General features: G+C 42.6%; 1 protein-coding gene across 1 annotated transcript in view; it reads left to right on the top strand.

Moving 5' to 3' along the window:
* The window catches only part of LOC109888682 (leucine-rich repeat-containing protein 4C), a 159028-nt gene that overhangs the window by 108567 nt on the left and 31363 nt on the right, over nucleotides 1-19098 (top strand). Inside the window, exon 2 of the mRNA XM_020479852.2 lies at nucleotides 5173-5245. The gene's annotated coding sequence lies outside the window, so the exon portion shown is untranslated. The remainder of the gene's footprint in view (nucleotides 1-5172; nucleotides 5246-19098) is intronic.

The following is a 19098-nucleotide window of genomic DNA, read 5'->3' on the forward strand; positions in this document are numbered from 1 at the left end:
TATATTTTATTTTTTTCAATCAGTCCATTTATATTTTCCAACGGGGCTATACATTTGGGTGAGATTTTTTTCTTGCCAGGGTAACCTCGTTTCACTACCAGAAATCAAGTTAAACCATCTCGTGTTCATGGAAATTTCAAGACAATGTCAAATACAGGTTACCTCGTAACCAAATAATTAACATGCAATCACGTTAACCGTTGTGCTTTTAATTTTTTTACTAGGCAAGTCAGTAAGAACAAATTCTTACTTTCAATGATGGCCTAGGAACAGTGGGTTAACTGCCTTGTTCAGGGGCAGAAAGACAGATTTTTACCTTGTCAGCTGGGGATTTGATCTAGCACTAACCGTCCTTATGTAGCCAAACGTAGCCGCTGCTCATTCCGTTTGCTCGAAAATGGTAAGGCCCGCGTTCATAGAGACACATACCAGCTCTACTGGTCATACTGCTAAAACCAGCAGTACTACACCTGCACCTATCAATGACATGAGTTGTTCTGCTTCCACGAGCACATCCAATGCTTGCATCGGTAATTCTACATTTGTTGTTTGCCCAGCTAGCACTGACACTGACAGTTGTGAATCTGATGCAGCCGAAGAGCTACTGCCCCCTTACCCGGGAAAGCACTGAACAACAGACTCGAAGAGGCACAAATATGATGAGTACGACATTGATTTGGGGTTTACTTATATTAGGAGTGGTGCCTTTCCTCAGCCACAGTGTGTTATATGTACAAAAGTACTATCTCACAACTCGATGAAACCTTCACTCTTGCGCAGACATTTAGAAACAAAACATCCACGGGAGTTTTTTGAGCGATAATTAAGACGGCTTTCGAGTAGTAAGATATGTATAAAAGCAACAGATACCATTAATAAGAAGGGGTTATAATCGATTGGTACTGTATATGTCCGTTACGTTCCAGGGGGGTTCAATTAAGGAAGACATCCTCTTCTGCAAACCACTGGAAACCAGTACAACAGGAGAGGATGTTTTTAAAGTACAGCTTTGTGACATCAAATGGACTTTGATGGTCAAGATGTGTTGGTATCTGGACTGATGGTGCAAAACCCATGACAGGGAGACATAGTGGAGGGGTAACGCAAGTGACGCCACTTGCGAACACTGCAGCATCCACCCAGAGGCTCTTGCAGCATTTTGGACACTACTGTGAAAATGGTTAACTTTGTTAAAGCAAGGATCCTGAACTCTCATGTTTTTTCTGCACTATGTAATGATATGGGCAGCGACCATGTAACGCTTTTACAACATGCAGAAGTGCGCTGGTTATCAAGGGGCAAAGTATTGACATGTTTTTTAAAATTGAAAGACGAGCTTAAAGTTTTTTTTACTGACCATCATTTTCACTTGTCTGACCGCTTGCATGATGATGACGTTTCTCACATGACTGGCCTATCTGGGTGATCTTTTTTCTCGCCTGAATGATCTGAATCTAGGATTACAGGACTCTCCTCAACTATATTCAATGTGCTGGACAGAGCTCTTCTCTTTCTGCATTAACAAGGACAACACACGTCTTTCCATGATTGTATGATTTTTTTGTGTGCAAATGAACTCAAGCTTACGGACAATGTCAAATGTGAGATGGATGCACAATTACGCAGGTACTTTACCGAAACGGATGACACAAACAACTGGATTCGTTATCCCTTTCATGCCCTGCCTCCACTTACCGATATCTGAACAAGAGAGCCTCATGGAAATTGCAACAAGCGGTTCTGTGAAAAATGAATTTAAATCAGAAGCCACTGCCAGATTTCTGGAATGGGCTGCGCTCAGAGATCCTGACTTGGAAAATTGCGCTGTTAAGACACTGATGCCATTTGCAACCATGTACCTATGTGAGAGTGGATTCTCGGCCCTCACTAGCATGAATACTAAATACAGGCACAGACTGTGTGTGGAAATGATTTAAACTGAGACTCCCTCCAATACAACCCAACATTGCAGAGTTATGTGCATCCTTTCAAGCATACCCTTCTCATTAACCTGTGGTGAGTTATTCACAATTTTCAACGAACAAAGAAGGTTTTATATGTAAGAACAAAAAGCTAAATGATTGATTATTATTGTGCCCTGGTCCAAAAAGAGCTATTTGTTACTTCCCACAAGTCAGGTTGTGACAAAAACTCACACTCATTCTTATGTTTAATAAATGTATTGTAAAGAGTGTGTGTGGCAGGCTTACAATGATGGCAAAAAACAACATTTGAAAGTGCACTGACCCTGGTGCTAGAGCTGGAGGTTGAATGTTTGAAGGGGTATGGGACTATAAAAAGTTTGGGAACCACTGTTCCAGAGGATCAAATACTCCCTTATTTACACTCACCCCTTAGCACTAATGGATAGAGAGATAGAGGGCTTTATCTGGGGGGGTTTTCCCCTCTATAATTTATTAATTGGGCAAATCCTCTTTCCCTCTCCTCTCTCTGTGTGGTTGGTTGTGACTGTCCCTTGTCTCTGGGGTATGTGGAGTAGACCACCCTCCACTGAGTAGAAAGCCTGCTTTTTGGTCCAGCTGGATGGTTACTATCCCAGTTAAGCAGTTTTGTAAAGCTTTTTTCCTCAAAAGCACGAAACCTGCCTCAGCAGAGAGGAGAGGGAGAGGAGGAGGGAGGGGGCAGCAGAACCAGGAATGTAGAGAGCAATGATGGGAGAAGGAAGTGGTTTGGAGAGGTACACTACATGAGCAAAAGTATGTGAACACCTGCTCCTTGAATATCTCATTCTAAAATCTTAGGCATGAATATATAGTTGGTCACCCCTTTGCTGCTCTAACAGCCCCCACTAATCTGGGAAGGCTTTCCACTAGATGTTGGGACATTTCTGCAGGGACCTGATTCCATCCATCAGCGTGATTCATCACTCCAGAGAACGCATTTCCACTGCTCCAATGGTGGCGAGCTTTACACGACTCCAGCCAGCGCATCTATGGATTTCACATGACTGGGCAGGGGCACAGCTATGGGTGGGCCTGGGAGGTATAGGCCCATCCACTTGGGAGCCAGGCAGGCCCATCCACTTGGGAGCCAGGCCCAGCCAATCAGAAGGAATTGTGACCAGGTGGCTGGTCTCAGAATATCCCGCAGGTGAAGAAGCCGGATGTGGAGGTCCTGGGTTGACGTGGTTACACATGGTCTGCAGTTGTGAGGCCGGTTGGACGTACTGCCAAATTCTCTAAAACAAAGTTGCAGAGAAATTAACTTTAAAATGATCTGGTAACAGCTCTGGTGGACATTTCTGCAGTCAGCATTCCAATTGCACACTCCCTCAAAACTTGAGAAATCCGTTGCATTGTGTTGTGTGACTTCACATTTTAGAGTGGCCTGTTATTGTCCCCAGCACAAGGCGCACCTATGTAATGATCATGCTGTTCAATCAGATTCTTGACATAGAACACATTTCAGATGGATGGATGACTGTATTTTGGCAAAGGAGAAATGCTCACTAAAAGGAACGTAAACAAATGTGTGCACAACATTTTAGAGAAGGAAGATTTTTGTGCACATGGGCAATATCTGGGATCTTTTATTTCAGCTCATGAAACATGGGACCAGCACTTTACATGTTGCATTTATAATTTTGTTCAGTATAGTATCAGAAAGATCCGATTGGGAGGTTCCAAAACCCTTACCATTTCCAAGTAATTCAAAATTGAAGAGATTAACTCAGAAGATTACTTTTTCCAAGAATGAGTGCTTGACTTGGGCTGAAAAAGGTGCCGGAACTCATTTTGGGTTCCAGTACTGTTTACATTTAGGTGCAGCAGTTCCACAATACTTGAGACAATATTCTATAAGAGGGGAATGAGCTAAAGCAGTAGAACATTTGAGGTGACGCTACTCAAGCACAGCAAAAACCACTGTTTCATGCTCCACACGTGAGAATGTGACAACAGATAACCTACAGTGACATAAACTAATGAAAATGCTACTGTGATCTTAGATTATTATTATTTTTTCTCATATTCTGATGTTACCCAAAACCTTCATAAACCCAACCAAAGGATAATTATTCTTATAGAAAATGTGAAATATATACGTATATTAGACGGTTATAATGTTTAAGTCAAAATGACTCCTCATTGGCTCAAAGGGGGGTCCCTCGAGGCCTGGCTTTTATTTATATATTTTCGTAATTTTTACCACCTTTTTTCTCCCCAATTTCATGATTACGATGTGGCTGCAACTCCCCAACGGGCTCGAGAGAGGCGAAGGTTGAGTCATGCGTCCTCCGAAACATGACCCGACAAACCGTGCTTCTAAACATCCGATCCGATCAAACCCCAGGCTGTAGTGACGCTGCAACACTGTGATGCAGTGCCTTTGACCAATGCGCCACTTGGGGGGTGAGGCCTGGCTTATCTAGTGTTAAAGAGATTCTCCGGTAGTTTTGTACACTTTTTTGCCAGTTGTACTGAAAGTAGCGCTGACGAGCCAAGTGTTCTCCAAAAATTGCGTGCCACATCACACTTTTGCAGATATGTGCACCACCTTATTGCTCTTTCTCTCATTCTGCTGTTTGTGCATCTTGCTAGCTGTCACTCAAATGGCGAGGGTATGAAGCTCATTGGCTAGAATTCAAATTGCTAGGGGGCTGGCCCTAGCAAGGAAAAATGACGCGGCATAGAATGCAGAAAAAAAGTTGCTTTCCAACCAATGATTTTGTGGCTAGGTAAGACTAATTCTGCTCACAGATTATGCATGTACTGTATTAACTACACATTGCCACACCCAGCCCAAAAGCAGGTGGTTAAAAAATACTTACTTGTCCCCAAAGTTCAGGAGCATGATTTTGATGAAAACCGGTTCAGTCTGCCAACATCGTCTGCAGCCATAGTCGATATAGTCCTAGCCTGTATTCTGTGTCGGTCTATAGCTGGAGTGGGGTGTACTAATATGATTCATTGCGATTCCATGCCTATCTGGTAGAACATTTTCATTTGCTAAGCCCTTGCTTTGGCGGGACTACACTCGCCCCGCTTCAACAAAGACCTTGGCACCCTCTCCTCGATATCAATGCCCTCCGCTAGCCACCATTGCCAAGTGAGGAAACAACGAAACTGAGTGTCATCCAAGCAGCTTGTCATTGTAAACACATTTTTTTTAAGTATTCATATTGAGTAATTTTTTCCTCTCTTCTCTTTTCAGGGTGAGCCAGCAGCCGAAAACAAGCAAACTTGAGGATGGGGAGAAACCAGAGGGATTGCGAATGAGTTGGCAGGTGAGAGCAAAATGAGAGAAAGAGACAACCAGGGCTACAGGCTGATGCTTGATCATCCTGATCCTCAGGGCCTGATTCTGCTCTATCTGATGAGGATGGGAGTTTGAGTTACAGTGATATTCCTTCATTGCCATGGCATGTTCAATGGTAAGGCTTAGAAACTAGGACTGGGTTTTGGGATGGTCTTTGCCAAGTACACTCGTAAAAAAACGTGCTATCTGAACCAAAAAATGATCTGGGTTATTTGGCTGTCCCCATACGAGACCCATTTGAAGAATCCCTTTTGGCTTCATGTAGAACTCTTTTGGTTCCAGGTAGTACTCTTTTGGGTTCCATATATAACCCTTTCCACACAGGGTTACATGGAACCTAAAGTGTTCTACCTGGAACCAAAGGGGGTTCTCTTATGGGGACAGCTGCATAACTCTTGGAACCGTTTTTCTTGGAGCGTGGTGGCATCCTATTGAAATGGATATCTTAGTTCCAAAAATCTTCCTAGCAAAGCATACAGTAACACCAAAGGTCCTTTAATTAGTTACTCATTGTGGAAGTATGATTCTGTAACAACTCTTGCAACAGAAAACATTTGTATCATATTCAAGTATTCTAATTTTGTTTACTAAGCAAGTTAATGTTGTCTATAGTTAGCCCCTTGATGGGTAACACTCCTTAGCTCTTTGATAGCAATACATTTCTCCTCATTGTCTGTGTTGTCCCCTCTGTAATGGTGCTGCTGTGTTTGACAGGTGAATAATAGCTAGCAAGAGTTCTAGACTCACCCCAGCTCTGCAGTTCCCTGGGACACAGCTCAGGTCAGCTGATTAAAAAGATAACGAATTGGTTTAATAGATGTTTGTTTTCCTCTGCAATATGTATCCTTTTCCTCCAGACCCCGTGAGGGAGTCATATTTATAAATTACAGATTGCGACATTGAATCGAGAATGCTCCCATCCCAACAAACTGGGCAAAAACTGGTTTATATGTCACATAAACAACAAAATGATATGGGATGATATTGAATCAGCATGGAACACTGAACACTGAAAAAGTAATCAATGTAAGATCTTTTTTTAACCAAACTTTTCACCTAAATAAAATGACAAGGTGACAACAAACAAATGTAAATCAAAACTAGACATTGAACTGACGTCTGTGCTTGGTGGGAAGTTGTCTTAGCCTTCTTGATGTGGTGTTGACTCAAGCAAGTTGATTAAGCTGACTTTCTTAACTAAGTTAAGTAAGACTTAGTACCCATCTTCTGAGAGGCTCATCTTAGCTTCTATGGCACCACCCTCAGACAATTCTCATTTGAAGGTAATTAGCATGTTATTTGAATTGTTTGTCTGGGTTGATTGATCAGCTATGAAACTAGCAGACAGAATAGTAACATTTTATTGTATTTATTTTACCTTTATTTAACCAGGTAGGCAAGTTGAGAACAAGTTCTCATTTACAATTGCGACCTGGCCAAGATAAAGCAAAGCAGTTTGACAGATAAAACGACACAGAGTTACACATGGAGTAAAAACAAACATACAGTCAATAATGCAGTATAAACAAGTCTATATACAATGTGAGCAAATGAGGTGAGAAGGGAGGTAAAGGCAAAAAAGGCCATGATGGCAAAGTAAATACAATATAGCAAGTAAAATACTGGAACGGTAGTTTTGCAATGGAAGAATGTGCAAAGTAGAAATAAAAATAATGGGGTGCAAAGGAGCAAAATAAATAAATAAATAAAATTAAATACAGTTGGGAAAGAGGTAGTTGTTTGGGCTAAATTATAGGTGGGCTATGTACAGGTGCAGTAATCTGTGAGCTGCTCTGACAGTTGGTGCTTAAAGCTAGTGAGGGAGATAAGTGTTTCCAGTTTCAGAGATTTTTGTAGTTCGTTCCAGTCATTGGCAGCAGAGAAGCGGCCAAAGAAAGAATTGGTTTTGGGGGTGACTAGAGAGATATACCTGCTGGAGCGTGTGCTACAGGTGGGAGATGCTATGGTGACCAGCGAGCTGAGATAAGGGGGGACTTTACCTAGCAGGGTCTTGTAGATGAATCATTTCTGATCACCCATGTTTTTGTTCATTTGTTTGTAGTTGAAGTGTGTGTTTGAGTGTGAGTGAGTGTGTGCATGTTTCAGTGTCTGTGTGCTCCTCTTGTGTGTTACTGATTGGCTAAATCCAGAACCACCATGAGCTCAGCTGTAGCGCAATAACAAACATCAGTGTCATTGCTTTAATGTCCCCCAGCGCATTTGAAAGGTAAACCTGGCAGAACACAAACAATAGCACCGGTGCATACTGAACGGGGCACAGGGCATGAGAGAGCTCATTTAGTTGTTATTAACTTAATAAAGGCACTCTATTGTGGGAATGACACTCCTCCATCCCCAAAAGGCCACAGGCTTGGTGTCTGGATTTCTCAGTTAACTGTAATGCGTCTCTGGATCTCTTTTTGTCATCGTCCACTCCTCTGAAGGTGTATTGTAGCTCATTCAGCAGGAGTCATTAAGCTCACTAACAGACACTTCAAGATGAAAACAACCATGAAAAAAATGCCTCTGGTTTATATTCTGAAACAGAAATGCATGTAGTTGTTATTGTACCATGCTAATCCACACACACACACACACACAAGGATGCACACAGGACACACTCTTGGGGCTTCTGTCCTTGCCTAGGTGATAGAGCTTTTGACATTGATTGTGAAATTAACTGTATAGGGTGATTGATTTATACCGATACATATAATCTGGTGTATTGTGTGTGAACTGTCCCACACACAAAACCCCATAAAGTCAAAGTGCAATTATATTTAAAAATGAAAAGCTGAAATGTCTTGAGTCAATAAGTATTCAACCCCTTTGTTATGACAAGCCTAAACAGGTTCAGAAGTAAAGCATTGCTTAACAAGTCACATAATAAGTTGCATGGACTCACTCTGTGTGGAATAATAGTGTTTAACATGATTTTTGAATGAATACCTCATCTCTGTACCCCACACATATCTGTAAGGTCCCTCAGTCGAGGAGAGCATTTCAAACACAGATTCAACCACAAAGACCAGGGAAGTTTTCCAATGCCTTGCAAACAAGAGCACCTATTGGTGATGGGTGAAAAAAAAAGCTGATATTGAATATATTTTGTGCATGGTGAAGTTATTAATTACAGGAAGCTACATTAACAAGGAAGCTTATAAGAAATCCTGCTATGCCCTCCGATGAACCATCAAACAGGCAAAGCATCAATACAGGGCTAAGATCAACCTCTCCCTGTCTGAGTCTGTAATACCAACATGTTTCAAGAAGACCCCCATAGTCCCAATGCCCAAGAACACTAAGGTAACCTGCCTAAATGACTACCGACCCGTAGCACTCATGTCTGTAGCCACGAAGTACTTTGAAAGGCTGGTCATGGCTCACATCAACACCATTATCCCAGAAACCCTAGACCCACTCCAATTTGATCCACAGATGATGCAATCACTATTGCACTCCACACTGCCCTTTCCCACCTGGACAATAGCAACACCTATGTGAGAATGCTATTCATTGACTACAGATCAGTGTTCAACACCATAGTGCCCTCAAAGCTCATCACTAAGCTATGGATCCTGGGACTAAACACCTCCCTGTGCAACTGGATCCTGGATTTCCTGACGGGCCGGCCCCAGGTGGTAAGGGTAGGTAACAACACATCTGCCAAGCTGATCCTCAACAAGGGAGCCCCTCAGCTGTGCGTGCACAGTCCCCTCCTGCACTCCTTGTTCACTCATGAATGCACGACCAGGCACGACTCCAATACCATCATTAAGAATGCCGATGACAGGGAGGAGGTCAGAGACCTGGCCGTGTGGTGCCAGGATAACAACATCTCCCTCAACGTGATCAAGACAAAGGAGACGATTCTTGATTACAGGAAAAAGAGGACCGAGCACGCCCCCATTCTAGTGGCGAAGGTTGAGAGCTTGGTGTCCACATCACAAACAAACTAACATGGTCCAGGCACACGAAGACAGTCGTGAAGAGGGCACAACAAAACCTGTTCCCCCTCAGGAAACTGAAAAGATTTGGCATGGGTCCTCAGATCCTCCAAAGGTTCTACACCTGCACTATTGATAGCATTATGACTGGTTGCATCACTGCCTGGTATGGCAACTGCTCGGCCTCTGACCGCAAGGCACTTCAGAGGATAGTGCGTCCGGCCCATTACCTCACTGGGGCCAAGCTTCCTGCCATCCAGGACCTCTATACCAGGCGGTGTCAGAGGAAGGCCCTAAAAATTGTCAAAATCTCCAGCGACCATAGACTGTTCTCTCTGCTACCGCATGGCAAGCCGTACCGGAGCGCCAAGTCTAAGTCCAAGAGGCTTCTAAACAGCTTCTACCCCAAGCCTTAAGACTCCTGAAGATCAAGTCAAATGGCTACCAAGACTATTTTCCATGTCATCTGGCTTTGCTATTAGATGAAGTAGAGTAATAACACATTAAGTTGTTGTATAGATACAAAATATCTGACATTGTATTCCCATTTTAACTTTTTGTGTTTTTAAATGGTTTAAAGTGGAGTGATAACACATTGGGAATTCAACAAACTTCTGGATGTCTTTTGGAGTGGGTGGATAAAGGTTGAAATCTCATTGATCAATGTCTCAACCAAAAATGACCGACATTTTCAAGTTGAAATGACATGGTGGTTCCCAGCAGGATGAAAGGACATTAGACTACAATAACAGAAATTGGGCGGGAAATGAGAGAGATATACACAATAGCAATGACAAAGAAAATGTGTGCAAGTGAAAGAAAGGGCAATATTGACAGAAAGTTTATGTGTGTGTAATGTCGGTTTGAATCAGCCTGTGTGTGAGCAGAATGTGAACTTATCTTGACACAACTCTTTTTGCCTTCTGCCTGTGTATGTGTCGGTGTGTCAGTGTATCTGTATATTCATATATTTCATGAGTGTATGCGTGCATGTGTGCATGCATGTGCATGCCGCTGTAGACCTGCATGTGTTTCAGGGCCAGCTGTCCAAAATGAGCTCTCGGTCCGACACTCGTGTATGAAGAGACCAATCGGAATTACTGCGCCTCATTTCTCAGGAAAATATGTAGAATTGGGGGATCAACTGAGTGCTCCGGCTCTGTGGTTGGCTCAGCGCTGTAGACATTGCCCATGGATATGATCCTGGCTCATCTGTTTAGTGTTTAGTGAATCAATTTGAAATTCAGGCTGTAAGACAACACAATGTGGAAAAAGTAAAGGGGTGTGAACATTTTCTGAAGGCACTGTATTTTAATCCCCTTTTGTAATGGATCAACATGGGAAAAAAATCCAAAGGGAGTGAATACCTACAGTGCATCTCGAAAGTATTCAGGCCCCTTGACTTTTTCCACATTTTGTTACATTAGACTTATTCTAAAATTCATTAAATCAATATACACAAACTCAATCTACACAGAATACCCCATAATGACAAATCAAAAACAAAAACTCAAATCACATTTATCACAAGTATTCAGACCCTTTACTCAGTACTTTGTTAAAGCACCTTTGGCAGTGATTACAGCCTCAAGTCTTCTTGCGTATGACATTACAAGCTTGGCACACGTGTATTTTGGGAAGTTTCTCCCATTCTTCTCTGCAGATCCTCTCAAGCTCTGTCAGGGTGGGTGGGGAGTGTCGCTGCATCGCTAATTTCAGGTCTCTCCTGTTGTGGAAATAATCAGAATTTGTTGGTAACATAGGTAAGATGTTTTATATTCATCATATGTTTGTAAATTACTTCTCATCAGAATGTTATTTTTGTATAATACTGTGGCAGGGTTGCAGTATCTGTTCTATGTCAAGGCTAAGTTGCATGGGCCACAGAGATGGGAGAGGTCAAAGTGTCATCATGTGTAAACATATCTTTTGCTCCACAATGTCTGTGTGCCAGTCAGGGTGTCTCTGTGAGTTTGTCCAGGATTGGTTGTATTTAGAATTGGTTGTATCTAAATGACAATTTGATATATGCCTGTTGATATGGAGGATTGGTTCTGGGGTTTGAGTAAGGAGACAAAGCTGAACGATTTATTATGTCTATGCTGTCTGACTATGTGTGTTCTTTGCTATTAAAGGATCACAGTTGCAATGCAGAAGGGGCTCTCAGAGAATTCACTGAGAGACACTGAATTACCTGAGAGTCACAGGATTGTGATAGAGCTCATATAATTAAAGATGGACTTTGATAACTAACTCTGACTTGTGTGTGTGGTTTGCTCCCATAATTTGGTAAATAGAGGAAATTTCCACGACACTCCATAGATGTTCAATCGGGTTAAAGTCTGGGATTTGGCTCGGACAATCAAAGACATTCAGAGACTTGTTCCATAGCCAATCCCGTGATGTCTTGGCTGTGTGCTTAGGGTCATTGTCCTGTTGGAAGGTGAACCTTCGCCCTAGTCTGAGGTTCTGAGCACTCTGGAGCAGGGTTTCATCAAGGTTCTCTCTGTATTTTGCTCCATTCATCTTTCCCTAGATCCTGCCCAGTCTCCCAGTCCCTGCCGCTGAAAAACATGCCCACAGCATGATGCTAACACCACCATGCTTCACCGAAGGGATGGTGCCAGGTTTCCTCCTGAAGTGAGGCTTGGTATTCAGGCCAAATAGTTATTGGTCTCATCAGACCATAGGATCTTGTTTCCCATTGTCTGAGAGTCTTTAGCTGCCTTTTGGCAAACCAACCAGGCTGTCATGTGTCACTTGGGTGGGCATTCTAGCTTCTTTATTTCTATGTTTTCGGCCGGGTGTGGTTCTCAATCAGAGGCAGCTGTCTATTGTTGTCTCTGATTGGGAATCATACTTAGGCAGCCTTTTTTCCTTTTGCTTTTGTGGGTAGTTATCTTTGTTAGTGGCTCTATAGCCCTTGTAAGCTTCACGGTTGTTTCTTTGTTTCTTGTTTTGTTGGCGTCATTTCAATTATAAAGGAAAATGTACGCTCACGACGCTGCACCTTGTTCCGGTCATTTCCAGGAAGACGGTCGTAACATCATGTGCCTTATAAAGGTCTGATTGGTGGAGTGCTGCAGAGATGGTTGTCCTTCTGGATGTCTGTCAGAGTAACAATCGGGTCTTGGTAACATCCTTGACCAACGCCCTTCTCAACCGATTACTCAGTTTGATCATGCGGTCAGCTCTAGAAAAGGTCTTGGTGGTTCTAAACTTCTTCAATTTAAGAATGATGGAAGCCACTGTGTTCTTGGGGACCTTCAATGCTGCAAACCTTCCCCTGATCTGTGCCTCGACACAATCCTGTCTTGGAGCTCTACGGACAATCCCTTTGACCTCAAGGCTTGGTGTTTGCTCTGACATGCACTGTCAACAGTGGGACAGTGCATGTAGTAAGACTAGGGAGGTAAGGCAATGAAAAGGCCATAGTGGTGAAATAATTACAATTTAGCATTAACACTGGAGTGATAGATGTGCAGAAGATGATGTAAGTAGAGATACTGGGGTGCAAAGGAGCAAAATATATAAACATATATGGGGATGAGGTAGTTGCGTAGGCTATTTACAGATAGGCTGTGTACAGGTGCAATGATCGGTAAGCTGCTCTGACTGCTGATGCTTAAAGTTAGTGAGGGAGATATTAGTCTCCAGCTTCAGTGATTTTTGAGATTTTTTCCAGTCATTGGCAGCAGAGAACAGGAAGGACAGCGGGCCAAATGAGGAGTTGGCTTTCGGGGTGACCAGTGAAATATACCTGCTGGAGCACGTGCTACAGGTGGGTGTTGCTATAGTGACCAGTGAGCTGAGATAAGGCGGGGCTTTACCTAGCAACGACTTATAGATGACCTGGAGCCAGTGGGATTGGCGATGAATATGAAGTGAGGGCCAGCCAACGAGAACATACAGGTCGCAGTGGTGGGTAGTATATGGGGCTTTGGTGACAAAACTACATCCAATTTGCTGAGTAGAGTATTGGAGGCTATTTTGTAAATGACATCGTCGAAGTCAAGGATCGGTAGGATAGTCAGTTTTACGAGGATATGTTTAGCAGCATAAGTGAAGGAGGCTTTGTTTTGCGAAATAGGAAGACAATTCTAGATTTAATTTTGGATTGGAGATGTTTAATATGCGTCTGGAAGGAGAGTTTACAGTCTAACCAGTCACCTAGTTATTTGTAGTTGTCCACATATTCTCAGAAGTCAGAACCGTCCAGAGTAGTGATGCTAGACGGGCGGATGAGGGCAGCGATTGGTTGAAGAGCATGCGTTTAGTTTTACTTACATTTAAGAGCAGTTGGAAGCCACGGAAGGAGTGTTGTATGGCATTGAAGCTCGTCTGGAGGTTTTTTAACACAGTGTCCAAAGAAGGGCCAGAAGTATACAGAATGGTGTCGTCTGCATAGAGGTGGATCAGAGAATCACCAGCAGCAAGAGCGACATCATTGATACATACGTTGAAAAGAGTCGGCCAGAGAATTGAACCCTGTGGCACCCCCATAGACACTGCTAGAGGTCCGGACAAATGGCTGAACACTTTCTGAGAAGTAGTTGGTGAACCAGGCGAGGCAGTCATTTGAGAAACCAAAGCTGTTAAGTCTACCGATAAGAATACGGTGATTGACAGAGTCGAACGCCTTGGCCAGGTCGATGAAGACTGCTGCACAGTACTGTCTTTTATTGATGGCGGTTATGATATCGTTTAGGACCTTGAGCGTGGCTGAGGTACACCCACGACCAGCTCGGAAAACCGATTGCATAGTGTAGAAGGTACGGTGGGATTTGAAATGGTTGGTGATCTGTTTGTTAACTTGGCTTCCGAAGACTTTAGAAAGGCAGGGCAGGATGGACATAGGTCTGTAACAGTTTGGTTCTAAGTGTCTCCCCCTTTGAAGGGTGGGATGACCGCGGCAGCTTTCCAATCTTTGGGAATCTCAGACGATTTGAAAGAGAGGTTAAACAAGCTAGTAATAGGGGTTGCACGGATGGTGGCAGATAATTCTAGGAAGAGAGGGTCCAGATTGTCCTGCAATACTGATTTGAAAGGCTCCATATTTTGCATCTTTTTCAGAACATCAACTATCTGAATTTGGGTGAAGGAAAAGTGTGGGAGGCTTGGGCAAGTTGTGTGGGGGGTGCAGAGCTGTTGGCTGGGGTAGGGGTAGCCAGGTGGAAAGCATGGCCAGCCATAGAAAAATGCTTATTGAAATTCTCGATTATCGTAAATTTATCGGTGGTGACAGTGTTTCCAGCCTTAGTGTAGTGGGCAGGTGGGAGGAGGTGCTCTTATTCTCCATGGAATTTACAGTGTCTCTGGAAATGTTGGAGTTTGTGCTACAGGATGCAAATTTCTGTTTGAAAAAGCTAGCCTTTGCTTTCCTAACTGCCTGTGTATTTTGGTTCCTAACTTCTCTGAAAAGTTGCATATCGTGGGGGCTATTCGATGCTAATGCAGTATGTCACAGGATGTGACATAGTAACTTCCTTCATCAATTGACATTGTTAGTTTCCACTTTTCTGAGAAGGATTCATCATGTGTGTGCACATCTGTATTACCCCTACGTGCTATTAACCTAGGAAATAATGATGTTGTTCTTTTGTTTCTTCCCACCATAGGTAAAAATACAATTTGGAATAAGGCCTGTTCCTTATAGCATGAGCCTTTATATGTTCAGATAAACTCTACAATGTTATTGTTTCCATTCTCTGGTACAGCTTCAATGGAAACACAAAATATATAAAACTATTGTTGTGGTAAATATTATTTCAGGATAGAGAGGTATTAGATATAGCAAAGATTCTCGCTATCATGGAGTTCCCACGAACCTCGGCACCCATTTTTTTAATCCCATTGTCACGAACTCCCTTACAATATAACTTTAACCTTAACAAAGCAAGCTGCTTCTCCCTATTTAACGTCTAATCATCTTCTTATTGACACAGTATTCTAGTTCTGGCATAGGAATGGTCTGGTGTTTTTTGTTGTAAAAAATACAATTGTCTCATTTGATACTCTGAGGGTGGACCATAGTACTATATTCCCAATAGACACTTTTGTCGGTATCCTCCAAACTAAAAAACATTTCCCTTCATTTCCACTCCTGCCCCATACATGTCCAGCTGAGAGATACTGATCTTAACCCCAATCTGAAGGGCACAATCTCCAGATTATATGACATGATACAGAACATTAATTTGCGTTCCTGGGCAATTACTAAAATCTGCATGGGAGCAAGACATGAGTGGTGAGCGACCTGATGACGAATGGCAATGTAGTATAGAGCGTATCCACACCTCATCATTTTGCTTAAAAGGCACGGGCTCATTCAGTTCACAGTGGTGCACCTTCTCTATTACTCAAATGACATATTGGCAAAAATATTATCCAAATTTTGACCCAAAGTTTTTGAGATACCATCAGAGTCAAGAGGCACATGCGCGTACCGATAGGATGCATGGGGTGTGAGTAGCTCCGTTTTGTGCTGATAAAACTGTGGTTATATGTAGAAACCAGACAAGAAAGTTTAAACAAGCCTAAAAATGGATAAATCGACATATATCCAAGGAACTGGGAGAGTTCGAACAATCAGTTATGTACAACAGAAAACCAATCAGTTGGTAAAGTGGCTCGGCAACATGAATCCAACAAGCCATGGTTTACCCCAAAGGAAAAGACAAGGAGCAACTTGTAGACGCAAATTAGAGAAATTAATAGTTAACCTGTTGCGACGAGCAATCCCATATCCGGGAGCGTAATTATAGCCTCAAGCTCATTACCATAACGCAACGTTAACTATTCATGAAAATCGCAAATGAAATTAAATAAATATATTGGCTCACAAGCTTAGCCTTTTGTTAACAACACTGTCATCTCAGATTTTCAAAAAATGCTTTTCAACCATAGCTACACAAGCATGTATGATGAGGGAGAAGTGGGACTCTGTTGTTTATTAATGATTTTTTGAAAAACTTCCAAAATGACCAGGGTAGGGACTGCTCCCAACCCAACCGTAGACCCCTTGCACCCCCCTAGAGGCATAAAAAAAACATTTAAAAATGTGCTCCTGCTAACCCATTCCAATCACCAGGCACATGTGCAATATGCAATATGTTTCAATGGGCATTTACCATCACGAATGTGACATGCTCAAAAAAAATGCAGGAATGCAAAATTGGCTTGCCCGATGAACTTGGGATGGTCAGGCAGTGATAGTGGTTCCTCTCCATCTGTCACGCCCTGACCATAGAGAGCCTTTTTATTTCAATATTTGGTTAGGTCAGGGTGTGATTAGGGTGGGAATTCTAGGTTTTCTGTTTCTATGTTGGTGTGTTTGATTCCCAATCGGAGGCAGCTGTCTATCGTTGTCTCTGTTTGGGAATCAGATATACAGTGGGGCAAAAAAGTATTTAGTCAGCCACCAATTGTGCAAGTTCTCCCACTTAAAACGATGAGAGAGGCCTGTAATTTTCATCATATGTACACTTCAACTATGACAGACAAAATGAGAAAAAAAATCCAGAAAATCACATTGTAGGATTTTTTATGAATTTATTTGCAAATTATGGTGGAAAATAAGTATTTGGTCACCTACAAATAAGCAAGATTTCTGGCTCTCACAGACCTGTATCTTCTTCTTTAAGAGGCTCCTCTGTCCTCCACTCGTTACCTGTATTAATGACACCTGTTTGGACCTGCACCAAGCTGGGAAGACTGAATCTGCAATAGGTAAGCAGCTTGGTTTGAAGAAATCAACTGTGGGAGCAATTATTAGGAAATGGAAGGCATACAAGACCACTGATAATCTCCCTCGATCTGGGGCTCCACGCAAGATCTCACCCCGTGGGGTCAAAATGATCACAAGAACGGTGAGCAAAAATCCCAGAACCACACGGGGGGACCTAGTGAATGACCTGCAGAGAGCTGGGACCAAAGTAACAAAGCCTACCATCAGTAACACATTACGCCGCCAGGGACTCAAATCCTGCAGTGCCAGACTTGTGCCCCTGCTTATTAAGCCAGTACATGTCCAGGCCCGTCTGAAGTGTGCTAGAGAGCATTTGGATGATCCAGAAGAAGATTGGGAGAATGTCATATGGTCAGATGAAACCAAAATATAACTTTTTGGTAAAAACTCAACTCGTCATGTTTGGAGGACAAAGAATGCTGAGTTGCATCCAAAGAACACCATACCTACTGTGATGCATGGGGTGGAAACATCATGCTTTGGGGCTGTTTTTCTGCAAAGGGAACAGGACGACTGATCCGTGTAAAGGAAAGAATGAATGGGGCCATATATTGTGAGATTTTGAGTGAAAACCTCCTTCCATCAGCAAGGGCATTGAAGATGAAATGTGGCTGGGTCTTTCAGCATGACAATGATCCAAAACACACCGGCCGGGCAACGAAGGATTGGCTTCGTAAGAAGCATTTCAAGGTCCTGGAGTGGCCTAGCCAGTCTCCAGATCACAATCCCATAGAAAATCTTTGGAGGGAGTTGAAAGTCTGTGTTGCCCAGCAACAGCCCCAAAACATCACTGCTCTAGAGGAGATCTGCATGGAGGAATGTGCCAAAATACCAGCAACAGTGTGTGAAAACCTTGTGAAGACTTACAGAAAAGTTTACCCTCTGTCATTGCCAACAAAGGGTATATCAAGTATTGAGATAAACTTTTGTTATTGACCAAATACTTATTTTCCACCATAATTTGCAAATAAATCCATTAAAAATCCTACATTGTGATTTTTGGGATTTTTACCCCCATTTTGTCTGTCATAGTTGACGTGTACCTATGATGTACCTTCACCCCACCAAAGTCAATACCTTGTAGAGCCACCTTTTGCAGCAATTACAGTTGTCTTGGGGTGTGTCTCAAAATCTTGGCACATCTAGCCACTGGGATTTTTTCCCACTAGTTCAACATGCATACAAAGGAATCACAAAAATTACCAATACACTTAGTCCAAACAAGTCAAAAAAACATTTCCAATCAATCCTCAGCTATCGCTAATATGTAAGTAAACAATCCAATTTAAGACGGAATGTAGTATGTTCAGTACAGGAGATAAATAACGAGGTGCGAGCCCTCATCCAAGCGTGCGACAAGACTAAAGTCAACTACTAATACATTTTTTTTAAACAAGCCTGAAACCCTTTCTAAAGACTGTTGCATCTATTGGAAGCCATAGGAACTGCAATCTGATTTGAATTTCCTTTGAATTTCCCATAGACAAGCATTTCAATTGGTGGGGACCTCAAAAAAATTCCTTATGGATTCTCCTCTGGTTTTTGCCTGCCATTTCAGTTCTGTTATACTCATACACATTATTTTGCATATCCTAGCTTCTGGGCCTGAGTAACAGGCAGTTTACTTTGGGCACATCAGTAATCTGAACTTCTGAATTCTGCCTTAAGAAGTTAAGCAATGGCTTTTTTTCTGGCCACTCTTCCGTAATGCCCAGCTCTGTGGAGTGTATGGTTTAAAGTGGTCCTATGGACAGATACTCCCATCTCCGCTGTGGAGCTTTGCAGCTCCTTGAGGGTTATCTTTGGTCTCTTTGTTGCCTCTCTGATTAATGCCCTCCTTGCCTGGTCTATGAGTTTTGGTGGGTGGCCCTCTCTTGACACGTCTGTTGTGGTGCCATATTCTTTCAATTTTTTTAGAATGGATTTAATGGTGCTCCATGCGATGTTTAAAGTTTCGGATATTATTTTTAGAACACAACCCTGATCTGTACTTCTCCACAACTTTGTCCATGACCTGTTAGGAGAGCTCCTTGGTCTTCATGGTATCGCTTGCTTGGTGGTGCCCCTTGCTTAGTGGTGTTGCAGACTCTGGGGCCTTTCAGAACAGGTGTATATATCCTGAGATCA

Source organism: Oncorhynchus kisutch, linkage group LG4 (assembly GCF_002021735.2).
Source record: "Oncorhynchus kisutch isolate 150728-3 linkage group LG4, Okis_V2, whole genome shotgun sequence".
Classification (NCBI taxonomy): Eukaryota; Metazoa; Chordata; class Actinopteri; order Salmoniformes; family Salmonidae; genus Oncorhynchus; species Oncorhynchus kisutch.